This window comes from Aethalodelphis obliquidens, unplaced genomic scaffold, assembly GCF_003676395.1.
Source record: "Aethalodelphis obliquidens isolate GAN/ISIS:26980383/991018 unplaced genomic scaffold, ASM367639v1 scaffold72, whole genome shotgun sequence".
NCBI lineage: Eukaryota > Metazoa > Chordata > Mammalia > Artiodactyla > Delphinidae > Aethalodelphis > Aethalodelphis obliquidens.
Window position 1 is genome coordinate 11,430,484 of NW_020838016.1, and position 12,234 is coordinate 11,442,717.

Below are 12,234 nucleotides of genomic sequence, written 5' to 3' on the forward strand. Positions count from 1 at the left end.
CCATCTTTATCAGGCATGCCCTCTTTTTCGTTCAATTTTTATTTCATATTGGAGTATAGTTGATTTACAATGTTGGGTTAATTTCAGGTATACAGCAAAGTGATTCAGTTATACATATACATATCTCCATTCTTTTTCAGATTCTTTTCTAGAGGTTATTCAGAATATTGAGTAGAGTTCCCAACAAGAACCTACTATAAAGCATGCCCTCTTGACTTTTCGTTCATTCCGGATCTGGACCATCTCCCTTTAGACACTATGAGTTCAAGGTCCAGCTTTTATGTGAATCTAGCTGTGAGGCCTTTCAGAAACACCCCCAGACCCAGAGACTTTCTTCTGTCTTCATCTCACATAAATGTTGGTATCTACATCTATTTGATATTTTATCACATTGTGTCACTTTTCTTTGGTAATTTTTATTTTTAATTATTGACGTAAATGCTCATTGGAGAAGTGAAAAAATAAACACACAAAGTTAGTCAACCGCCGTCACCTGCTAGAAATAACTTAATAGACTGGTGTGTATCATTACATACCTTTCTTCGTGATTATATAAATTTGAACCAATGCATTTATATTGATAATGATGATGATGATGGATTGTAGTAGAAAGAGGAGTGGAAGAAGAAGAGGAGGAGGATGCCTGTGATATGTTCAGTGCTGTTATATGTCTTGCATTGAATCGCTATAATGCCCTGTGAGGTGGTGGTAATTATAATCAGTGCTTTACAGATGAGGAGACTTAAGCGCAAATATGTTTCATAAGTTGACCAAGGTCACATAGATAGCAGGTGGAGGAGCTGGGATGTAAGACCAGGTAGTCTGGCTTCAAACCTTTAACCCTGTTCTAAACTGCTTCCCAATCAAGTGCTTTTCAGACATAATTTCCTTGAAATGTGGATACAATTTTAGATAGAATGCCAACACGCCAAAGTTTATGGTTTTCCAAATTCTTTACCTCAGGGAACTAAAGTCTACCTGAAGGCTATCTTCCATGTGTTTCAGAAGTAGCTGTACAATTATTTCATTTACCACCGCTGCTTCCTCGAGGCCATTATTGGAATCATTGCTTCTGTAGAAGATTTAGAGTCTTGTCTTTTCTTCAGCTCAGATTACCTTGATCAGTCCTAAATTCTGGAAGCTTCTATTAAGTTGCTCCTTGGTAAAAGGGAAGTACTATATATTTTGCTGTAAATGTTTTTAGGAAAGTATTCTCGAAGCTGAGGAAATTTTCAGTCTACTTGTTCTTTTTGTTTAATCATTGTGGTGTTTACTTTAAGCCATTGAAATAAAACCATAAACAATCAAAAAAATTTTGTTGGTTCGCCAAAAATGGGATTGTGAGATACTTAATATTTTGTTACTTGCTTGTCTCACTTAACAATACAACATGAGGGCTTCCCTGGTGGCGCAGTGGTTGAGAGTCCGCCTGCAGATGCAGGGGACATGGGTTCGTGCCCCAGTCTGGGAAGATCCCACATGCCGCGGAGCGGCTGGGCCCGTGAGCCATGGCCGCTGAGCCTGCGCGTCCGGAGCCTGTTGCTCCGCAACGGGAGAGGCCGCAGCAGTGAGAGGCTCGCGTACCGCAAATAAAACAAAAACAAAAACAAAAACAAAACCACAATACGACATGAAATCCCTTTATCTCAATAGTTATCACTAACCTGTGATTTTTTTCTTTAATTAAAATCATTTTTAATTTTTTCTTGAAGTATAGAGTTCACAGTACTAAGTATGTTCAACTTATTGTGCAACCAATCTCTGGAACTCTTTTCATCTTACAAAACTGAAACTCTATATCCATTAAGCAACAACTCCCCGTTCCCACCTCCTCCAAGCCCATGGCAACCACCATGCTACTTTCTGTCCCTATGAATTTAACTACTCTGGGTACTCCTCATACAAAGTGGAATTGGAATTATACAGTATTTGTCTTTCTGAGAATGGCTTATTTCACTTAGGGCAATATCCTCAGAGTTCATCCACGTTGTAACCTGTGTCAAAATTTCCTTGCTTTTTAAGGCTAAATGATATTTCATTGTATGTATATGCCACATTTTGTTTATCCATTCAACTGTCAATGGATATTTGAGTTGCTTCCATCTTTTGGCTATCATAAATAAGGTTGCAATGAATATGGTTGTACAAATATCTCTTTGAGACCCTGCTTTCTTTCAGGTATATGTTCAGACATGAAATTGCTGGCTCATATGGCAATTCTATTTTTAATTTTTTGAGGAGCTACATTATTTTTTCCATAGTGGCCACACTATTTTATATTTCTACCAGAGTGCACAAGGGTTTCAGTTTCTCCAATAACCCATCTTTTGGACAGATCCATAATTATTATATTGATTTCGATTATAAATATATGGCATGTATGCGCCTTCTTTTCAGCACACTGTGAACTCCTACAGGAAGTTTGTGAAGAGATACTGTTGTTTGATTTGGACCTTGAAGGACAGCTGAGATTTCATCTGGGGCGATGGGGCTGTAGGGCCTCACCCCTTCTGCCAGTGCAACTGACCCTCCACTGACCCCTCCTGGCTCTGGATAATGGGGCACCTTCAGATTCAGTTGCCACAATTACTATGCTTCCCTTGAGCTGTCTCTGAGCCTGATGTCAGACTATAACAAATTGTCTAGTTCAGATTGAATCTTTTTTTTTTTTTTTGTGGTACGCGGGCCTCTCACTGTTGTGGCCTCTCCCGTTGTGGAGCACAGGCTCCGGACGCGCAGGCTCAGCGGCCATGGCTCACGGGCCCAGCCGCTCCGCGGCATGCGGGATCTTCCCAGACCGGGGCACGAACCTGTGTCCCCTGCGTCGGCAGGCGGGCTCTCAACCACTGCGCCACCAGGGAAGCCCCAGACTGAATCTTAAACTTTGAAAAGAATCTGATTAAAATTATGTTCCTCTCCCTAGAAAAATGCACATATGCAGTCAGTATTTATCTTCAAATTTGGAGGTTTTAATGTCCTCTCAATTTCCTGTGGATACCCTCTCGAGACTCCCTGGGTTAAGAACATGGGCTCCAGAATCTGACTCTCGCTTTGTCACAGCTTACCCTTCCCCCTCCCCATATCCTCAAGTCCGTTCTCTAGTAGGTCTGTGTCTTTATTCCTGTCTTACCCCTAGGTTCTTCATGACATTTTTTTTTTCTTAAATTCCATATATATGTGTTAGCATACGGTATTTGTCTTTCTTTTTCTGACTTACTTCACTCTGTATGACAGACTCTTGGTCTATCCACCTCATTACAAATAGCTAATCTTGATCCCCATACACTGCCTCTTCTCCTCTTCATTGGTCAGTGTTTACAAATTGCAGAACGCCCTCTTTAATTTATTCTTGCCTTGCTAACATACGGTGTTCATTCTGTCTGTTATCTAATAATCCTCAAGATATCTCCAGAAGTTGGGAGGGAATCTCGTATCATCAATCAATTCCCATAGAGAAAGCACAACTGTCTCATAATGATGGCCAATAAAGCTTTAGCCCTAAAATATTCAATGTGACCAGGCGGCCTTGAATACTATCAGGTATTTTTGGTTTTCAAAAAAGTCACATTGGAAGAGAAGTGAGACTCCAACATCTGGGATCTGGGACATGGCATCCTGAGTAAAACAGACTTGCTTTTTGTGACCTAGTTCTAAATAAACTATTTAATTCATTAAAAGAGCATTTTTTTCAGAAAAATAGAATTTACATTAGAAAAATAAGAAACAATGGTCATAAATAGTAAAGTCTATGAATTTTCAGCAGATTTTTAAAAGTAGCTCTGGCATCTTAGTATATTTAATTATGAAATGACTTGTCAAAATTTAAAAAAAAAATGTTAAGAGAGACTTTCCAAGGTAGTGATATATGACACATTTAAAAATGCATTTGCATTCCAGTTTTTACTCAGAGTCTTATTGCAACTCTTAAAATCTACATTTGTTCCTAATTTATATTGTTATAATCCTTTAAAATGCATTTTGTCAGCACCTTTTCATTTAAGGTTTAAATTCATTCACTGTAAAGAAGAAGATAAATGCAAAGTGCTCTGTGTTTAAAATTAATATTCAGTCCACTTTTCAAAATGTTTAAAGATCTTTTTATGTTTGGTAAAGCTCAGGAGAATTTTTCGTAAGATTTTGCAATCTTGAACATAAAGTTGTGTTTTGTGATGAATAAATAAAATAAAACTTTAAGATTTAGATGATTTTAAATCTTAGGAATTTAAATCTTAGGATTTTAAATCTTAGGAAAATATATTTGGCCAAATATATTTTCCCATTTTACTTATCACTTTCATAACTATTTCTTTTTGACGGTTAATTATTCAACAAACAGATTAGGATAAGCTTACACTTCAATACCAGGCAAACAGAGAATCTCAGTGGTTTAACAGTTAGTATTTATTTCTTCTTGTGTAAAGACAGCTGTAGGTCAAGTAACTCTCCAGCAGCCTGTCTTTCAGATGGTGCCCTACCAGTCCAGTCTTCTTGGACCTATGGCTCAGCATCTCAGGTTTCGATCTCCAAGGTTCCTATAAATGAGAAGAGAACTCACACCTGCTTTTCAATGCTTAGCCAACCCCTGCTCACAGCACATTGACCAAAACCAGTCACATGGCCCTGCCTAAATGCAAGAGGTGTGGAGAACACATGGAATATTTGGTTTGCAATGCTATCTCTCCAGCAAAAGATAATCCTACATTTGAATTTTAGAGATAGAAGGGACTTGTGGGATGATAGCTCCCTAATTTTATAAATAATGAAGGTGAAGTCAGAAGCTAGATTAGCTCACACAGCTACTTATCTTAGGGAGTGTCTTCATAATGCTTTCTTTTAGTACACTGAGAAGACCATTCAAATAATCTAGTTATAATGCTGTTTTACCTTATCTTGCCATTCTTGAAAGTTATTCTTAGACATTTCGAACTTGGGTTCATACTGAGATAAATGTTATGCATCTTGTTCTATAGTTAGTTATGTTGTGGATGGTTACAGAATATGTCGTAAGAGAGTAGCACCTTGGAATATAAAAGGATTCTCCTCCAGAAGTAAACTATGCTGGACCTATGTAGGAGGCTTTAAATCCTGCTCTGGGGTCAAAGTAGATATGGAATATGGATTTTACCTACAGATAAAATGGCTGGAGATTCTCCCAGAGCTTTGATGAGTTTCGCTATAGGATAAACCAAAGTGAGCTGACTTTCAAAACCAAGCTGGATATCAGCTCTAGTTTGCAGCCAAGGAACTGCAAACCAAAACACAGAACTAAATGTTTTATTTACTGGTAGTAATGCCTGAGGAACAAAATACACTTTATTATGACAAATACAACATGTAGAACCTTCAGCTTAATTTCTATACTTACCTCATCGGAGATTAGTAACAGTTTTATGACCAGCAACAATTCATGGACCATAATTTGTTACCACTGAAATGGAGATTATACAGTGACCAGTGTAGAACTAAGAGCTAGCAGATAAATAGCTGCCTCTGTCCCATTCCACAGTAGGAATCTGGGATAATTAATACAAGTTTCCCCGACTATCCAAATGTACAGCATGCCTATGAAATCCTTCATAAGCCTAAGTGATGTAAAATGAAGAAGCAATTACCTTAGGGACACATCTTGCTAACAGGTACACAGAATAAATCAAGATGAAGCACAGATGCTCACAGGCACAGTTCAAAGCTATGGAGTCTTGACTCTGGGCTGCTGGGTATAGTCCCCAGGGAGGCAGCTGGGGGCTGCCACTCTTGCTGCCCTGGGGAAGGCCTGCTGCTTATATAAAAGCTCCCTGTAAAACAAATGCTGAATGCTATTTTCACTCTGCATCTTTTTTCCTAAAACTGAAAATCCTCTTCAGATTTCTTTTGCTTAACAAAAACAGGTACTAATGTAGGTCTTTCATAAATGTGAAGTGGGCCTAAAGCAAACTTTCGAAAAGCAGGGAGTACCTGCATCTTGAAGTTGAATATGTCCTTGTATGTTATGTCTCATTTGACTACCTAACCCTTTGTGTATATGCTATTAGGCAGAACGCTAGAGAGGAGAGCAAAATATTTATAATAACCTTTGGGGGTAGTTATTATTTGACTTATTTTATGAATGAGAAAAGCCAGGCTTCAGAGAGGGTACGTACGTTGGCTGAGATCACACAGAGTAAGTGGCAACCTTGGAGTCTCCTTTCTGAGTGTCCCTGACACAAGCGCTCATGCTTTGCCACCGATTAAAATGACCTGAGTTTAACTACATGTATTCGTTTCCAATTGCTGCCATAACAAATTACCACAAACATAGTGGCTTAAAACCATACACATTTATTAAAGTCAGAAGTTCAAAACCTGTTTCAGTTGACTAAAAGCAAGGTGTGGCAAGGCTTTTTCCCTTCTGGAAGCTCTAGGGGATAATCCATCCCACTGTCCTTTCTAGCTTCTGGAAGCTGCCCCTATTCCTCGGCTGGCAGCCTCATCCTCCATCTTCAAAGCCAGCAGGGTAACATCTTTCAGTCTCTCTTCCTCACTCTCAGCCTCCTGCATCCCTCTTAGAAGGACCCTTGTGACTACATTGAGTTTACCTGGATAATGCAGGATGACCTCCTCATCTCAAAATCATTAATTTAATCACTTCTGCAAAGTCCGTTTTTCCATGGAAGGTAACATGTTCACAGGTTCCAGGCATTAGGATGTGAATACCTTTGGGGAGCCATCATTTGCCTGCTATACAACAGTATTTCTCTTGATGTGCATTATAACAATAGGTTCTAGGTTGTTCTACTGTGTTTTGGGGGTAACACAACATATTTACATTTGGACCTTAAAACTGTACATAAATAAGTAATCCATATTTTTAATAAAAAAAGTGAACTTGGCACATACTCCCTACACCCATAAAACAGAAAGAGACTTTGATGGGTATCTCATAATGGCAGAGAGATCGGAGCCTTAGCATAACAATATACAGGGATTATGCCTGGACAAATTTGGCAATGTAGATTTCAGTTGTCTTGGAGAAGATTAAAACTGAAGCTGGGCAGGACTGAGTAACTTATCTGCACGCCCTCTTCTACCTGCACGGGATGAAAATTTACTCCTGCTGCGTCTATGGAAAGCCCACCTTTTCTCCTCCTCTTATGGCGCATGCTGTTTGGTCAAGTTGAACCATCCATTGGAGACAGTGGATGGCCTGACACGAAGAGTGGTGCTGTACATCCTGGTGGACCATAAACCTTTATTTGTGGTCCTACATGCTACTGTCTTGCCTTCTAACTTTATGGACTGTGAATCTATGCACAGTCTCCTGCTGATTCCATGCTCCCCCTTGACTTGACTGTCAGCTCCTCCCCATGGGGACCTCTGCCCTTGCTCAGCCAGCCTCACCTTTTGCCCAGACCTCTGCACTAACTGGGTTCTTCCCGCCCTGCATTTCCCTCCAGTGTACTCAGCACACACCAAACTATGCTTGTTCTAAGATGTAAGTTGGATTATATCACTCCACTCAGAACCTTAATGGCTTTTTGCCATCTTTAGGAAAATACCAGAAATCCTAAACAGAGCCTCCATGCTGACCAGCCTCCCCCTCCAGCTGCCTGCCCTATCCTACTCACTACACAGTGGTCACACGGGTCTATTTTGAGGGCCTCCATTGAGCCAAGTGCTTTCCTACCTCAGAACCTTCAGACACCTTGTTCTTTCTGTCTGGCACATCCTTCAGCTATGACTGGTCAATGCCTTTTATCCCAAACAAAGTTAGGTCCCCCAGTCAAACACTTCATAGAACTCTCAACTTTTCTCCTGAACCTCTCATCAGTTTCTTTTTTTTTTTTTTCTCTTTTTTTTTTTTTTTTTTTTTTTTTGCCGTACGCGGGCTTCTGACTGTTGTGGCCTCTCCCGTTCCAGAGCACAGGCTCCGGACGCGCAGGCTCAGCGGCCATGGCTCACGGGCCCAGCCGCTCCGCGGCATGTGGGATCTTCCCGGACCGGGGCACGAACCCACGTCCCCTGCATCGGCAGGCGGACTCTCAACCACTGCGCCACCAGGGAAGCCCAGTTTCTTTTTTTTTTATGGCACCAATTTTCTGTATTTTAAGGCATATCATGAGCAATTATTCAAATGGTGTATACTATACCAATTGTTTAAACATTTCTTAATGGTAATTTTTAACATATGTAATCAAAGTGAAACTAAGTTTCTTTTCATTTCCCACCTTCATGTATTTACTTCAAAGCCCACCTCAGACCTTCTTATTCAATATATTGATTAGTATAATTATAAGTACACATTTTTTAATTTTTATTTTTTTTGTGGTACGCGGGCCTCTCACTGTTGTGGCCTCTCCCGTTGCAGAGCATAGGCTCCAGACGCGCAGGCTCAGCGGCCATGGCTCACGGGCCCAGCCGCTCCGCGGCATGTGGGATCTTCCCGGACTGGGGCACGAACCCGTGTCCCCTGCATCGGCAGGCGGACTCTCAACCACTGCGCCACCAGGGAAGCCCCAGAGTCTGCAATTTTTGCTGCTTCCTGGCTGTGTGAACTGGGGAGAGTTGTTTACCTTCCCTGAGCCTCAGTTCTTTTATATGTAAAATAAGAGTAATTGTTGTAAAGATTTTTGTGAAGATTAATGAGAGGATTCACATAAATTACTTGGATTTTTTCTAAGTACTCCATAAATATTAGTAATTATTACAAATAGATGAAGGTTTACCTTGACTAATATTTCTCAACCTTGAGTCTCAGTTTTTTCATTTAAATTAGGAATCTATTTAATTAACAGATATTTACCTGGCTCCTGGCACTGGACTGCAAAATATTGGTGGCTACAACAGAGAATAAAATTCAGGGAGTTAATAACACCTACCTGCAGAATTTGTGTGAAAATGTAATGAGATAATGTATAATTGAAGTATTCCTTATGCTTTCTGGCATACTTTATTCATTAAACAAAGGTTAATTTCCTTCCTTTTTCCTTTTTTAGTTAGTGGAAGTGTCTTATTTCCCTTTTCTATAAAGTCTAAATGTAGTCATTTTTTAACACTTCAGTAGGGCAGCCAACGGAATAAATCATTTGCTTTCCTTTTACTTTAATCCAAATGGTATGTATTGATGAGATATGATTTATTAGACAAATCACATACAACATGCCAAATTAGTTTGAATTAGATCTGTGTAACAGAAAAGAATAGGAAAAAACCCGACAGAAATGTCTTCTTATTCAAATTAGTTTGAATTAGATCTGTGTAACAGAAAAGAATAGGAAAAAATCCGACAGAAATGTCTTGTTCTTATGGACAGAAATGTCTTGTTCATAACCATGTGTGTGCTTATTCTCCAGTATGGAGTTGCATTAAAGACTTGTAATACCCAAGGACAGCTTTTGGCGTTTCAGCTATTGCTGCTCAATACAGCTGCTCCATAGGGATTGGAAGACAGTCATAGATGCGAAGACAATCATCTAAGAAACATTTAAGTGAAGAACCTCCTAAATAATACAAAGGGAATACCTTTTGGCTCATTGTTCCCTCATCCCTGCTACCCCCCTTACATGCCCTGTCCTTTAAAAAGGACTGAAGGGGGCTTACCTGGTGGCGCAGTGGTTGAGAGTCCGCCTGCCGATGCAGGGGACACGGATTCGTGCCCCGGTCCGGGAAGATCCCACGTGCCACGGAGCGGCTGGGCCCGTGAGCCATGGCCGCTGAGCCTGTGCGTCTGGAGCCTGTGCTCCGCAACGGGAGAGGCCACAACAGTGAGAGGCCTGCGTACTGCAAAAAAAAAAAAAAAAAAAAGGACTGAAGGTTAACTCAAATAGGGGTGACCCGATCATGGCGCCTGAGTTCCATATAACTGGGAGCTGCAACAGGGACTCAACATATCAGTGACAGATGCTAGGGCCAGGGAATGAGAAAAACAGAACTCCTACCAGAGAGCCTGGATCCAAATATGGAGGAGATGGGGCACTCTTGAGCAGGTATGCACCAATATGAAAATACCCCTTTGTTTATGACCAGCGTCTGATCTGGTAAGTTGAGGTTTGTGCTGTATCAATTCTTAAAAATCTTGAATAGTTACATAAAACTATATGTTCCTAGCCTGAGACTTGTGCAGAGTGCTAACTATCAAATTGAGAAGGGAATTAGGAGGAGGGAAGCAGGATGGAGGTGACAATGGGGTTTAGAAATAACAGATTAGACTCAGCGAAACCAGAATTGGTTAAATTGAGCTAGAAGCAAATTGAAGAAGGAGACCTTGCACTCTGGCTTTGAGTATAGGGTATCATTTGAAACTTGTCTTTTGGGGCTTATTTGGGGAGGAGACTAAGTAAGTGGTTGGCCTCATTAAAGTATGGGTGACAAAGTCCTAGTGATATATCTATATCTAATTTATACTTAGCTGTAAATGTTTCTGGTGTTTGGAGAATTATTTCTTAGGTCATTTCCACCATTTTATTTTTTTAATATTTCAAACTGATCCTATTAACTTGAAATGAAAATAATTCTACAATTTTTATTAATGCTTTAGGAAAGACTATATTATGATATATTATAATACAGAAGTTTCTTTTATTTTGGGCGATGACTGGGCTGAATTCCCTAAATTGTATAAGCTTCCCTATCTTTTACTGAATTCCTAGAATATATTCAGCTCGTGTCAGCATTTTTTATTTTTTGATCTTATGCATTTCTAATATCCTGACACCTCCCAGGTAAGGTAAATGAGTTTGTGTGGGTAAGATAATGATGGTAGTTTCAAACTTCAGTCATCTTGAAAGGTTCTGAAACCTTGTTTTGGAAACAAATGCTAGTATTTTAAAATACACTTAATAGCAAAAACAATTTTTAAGTTGAAATATCTGGAGCAGTTCCAGTTATGCAGTATGCAATGCTGAATAACTCTCTTCTGAGATATTGGGACATTTATAAGACAATTTTTTAAAAATTTAAAATTAAAAAAACTTTTTTACAAGTAACTTGTAATATGTGTAAAATATGCTGACTGTAAGAGCAATCCATATACCTGATACTTATAAAAATTAATATAGTAGTATGCTTCTAATTGACACATCCCTTGTGCAAACATGAATCAATACAGTTAAAGTTTCAGATGCATTTTAAAAATGGTGACCTTAGTCTGTAATAACCACTCTTAGATTAAGAGGGCAGGTTGTCTAAACCATTCCAAACTGTGTGCCTCCAACTGAGTTCTCTTCATATTATTTTAGTCTCACTTATGTTTTAGAGACCTGTTACTCATAATATTTAGTAATTATGTATAATTGAGGAGAAAGATACACAGGTCAGGCTGGAGGTATAAAAACCTCACTTCCAAATGCCACCATAGTCTCCTTTATCCCAACTCTGCGTTTGTTTCGCCTTTCGCCTCTTATCGCAGTTTATACCTGTAGTATAAACAGTTTAACTGTAGAAGTTAGAGTTCTATTTGTTTTATTTTAAATATAGGTGATCTCGAATTATGGGAGCACCACAAAACAAGCTCCCTTCCTCCCACCCCCAGAAAAGACTGTGAATACCAAGGGCACTGAGTCTGCACAGCTGGACTGTGCCTCGCCATGTCTCAGCATATCCAGAGGAGACGTGGACGAGGGGCTCCTGGCAGTGAGTGGGCAGGATGAGTGTACCATCACACTTAGAGCAAGTGTGAGTCTTTCATACTGCTCTTCATGTCTTCTGTGTTTTCTCCAATTTTTAAAATAAAATTCTTCTATTCTGTGTCTTAGAAAAGAAGATATGATGCTCAGTGATATGCTGTGGAGATATGGCAGCAAATCCACTCAAAAACGAAGGAAAACCTTCAGAAATGAAGGCTGGAAGAAAGGTGAAGGAACTAACTTCCAAGTTCAAATTATCTCATTTGGGGATGAGTATCATTTTTTACAACAAGGGAAAATATTTGAAGAAAGGAGAAAATGCTAAGTCAATCCATCGATGGTGGCATGAAAATGCATTGGCTGAGAGCAATGAGATGGAAACGTGTGTGGCTCTGTGGATGCCTGGTCAGAAAATGCCTATGCCTCTGAAGTTTAAAGTCTAAACCAATTGATGAATTTTAGCATACGTGCTTGAATCAATAAAGGAATGGTGTGATTACTTCCAGAAGAGAAATTGTTGGCCCAGCATCAGGATTTAAGGGAAAACTTGAAGCATGGCTATAGAAGTAGCCAAGACTTTTTCAGAAAATTTTATTTAGGTCATTGAAAGGGAAGGCAAGTATTTGCAATTTAT

General features: G+C 39.6%; 1 long non-coding RNA gene across 1 annotated transcript in view; it reads left to right on the top strand.

Moving 5' to 3' along the window:
* Positions 1–12,234, top strand: part of LOC113612114 (uncharacterized) — a 61,977-nt gene that overhangs the window by 45,093 nt on the left and 4,650 nt on the right. Inside the window, exon 2 of the long non-coding RNA XR_003429728.1 lies at positions 11,730–11,827. This is a non-coding gene — a long non-coding RNA (uncharacterized LOC113612114). The remainder of the gene's footprint in view (positions 1–11,729; positions 11,828–12,234) is intronic.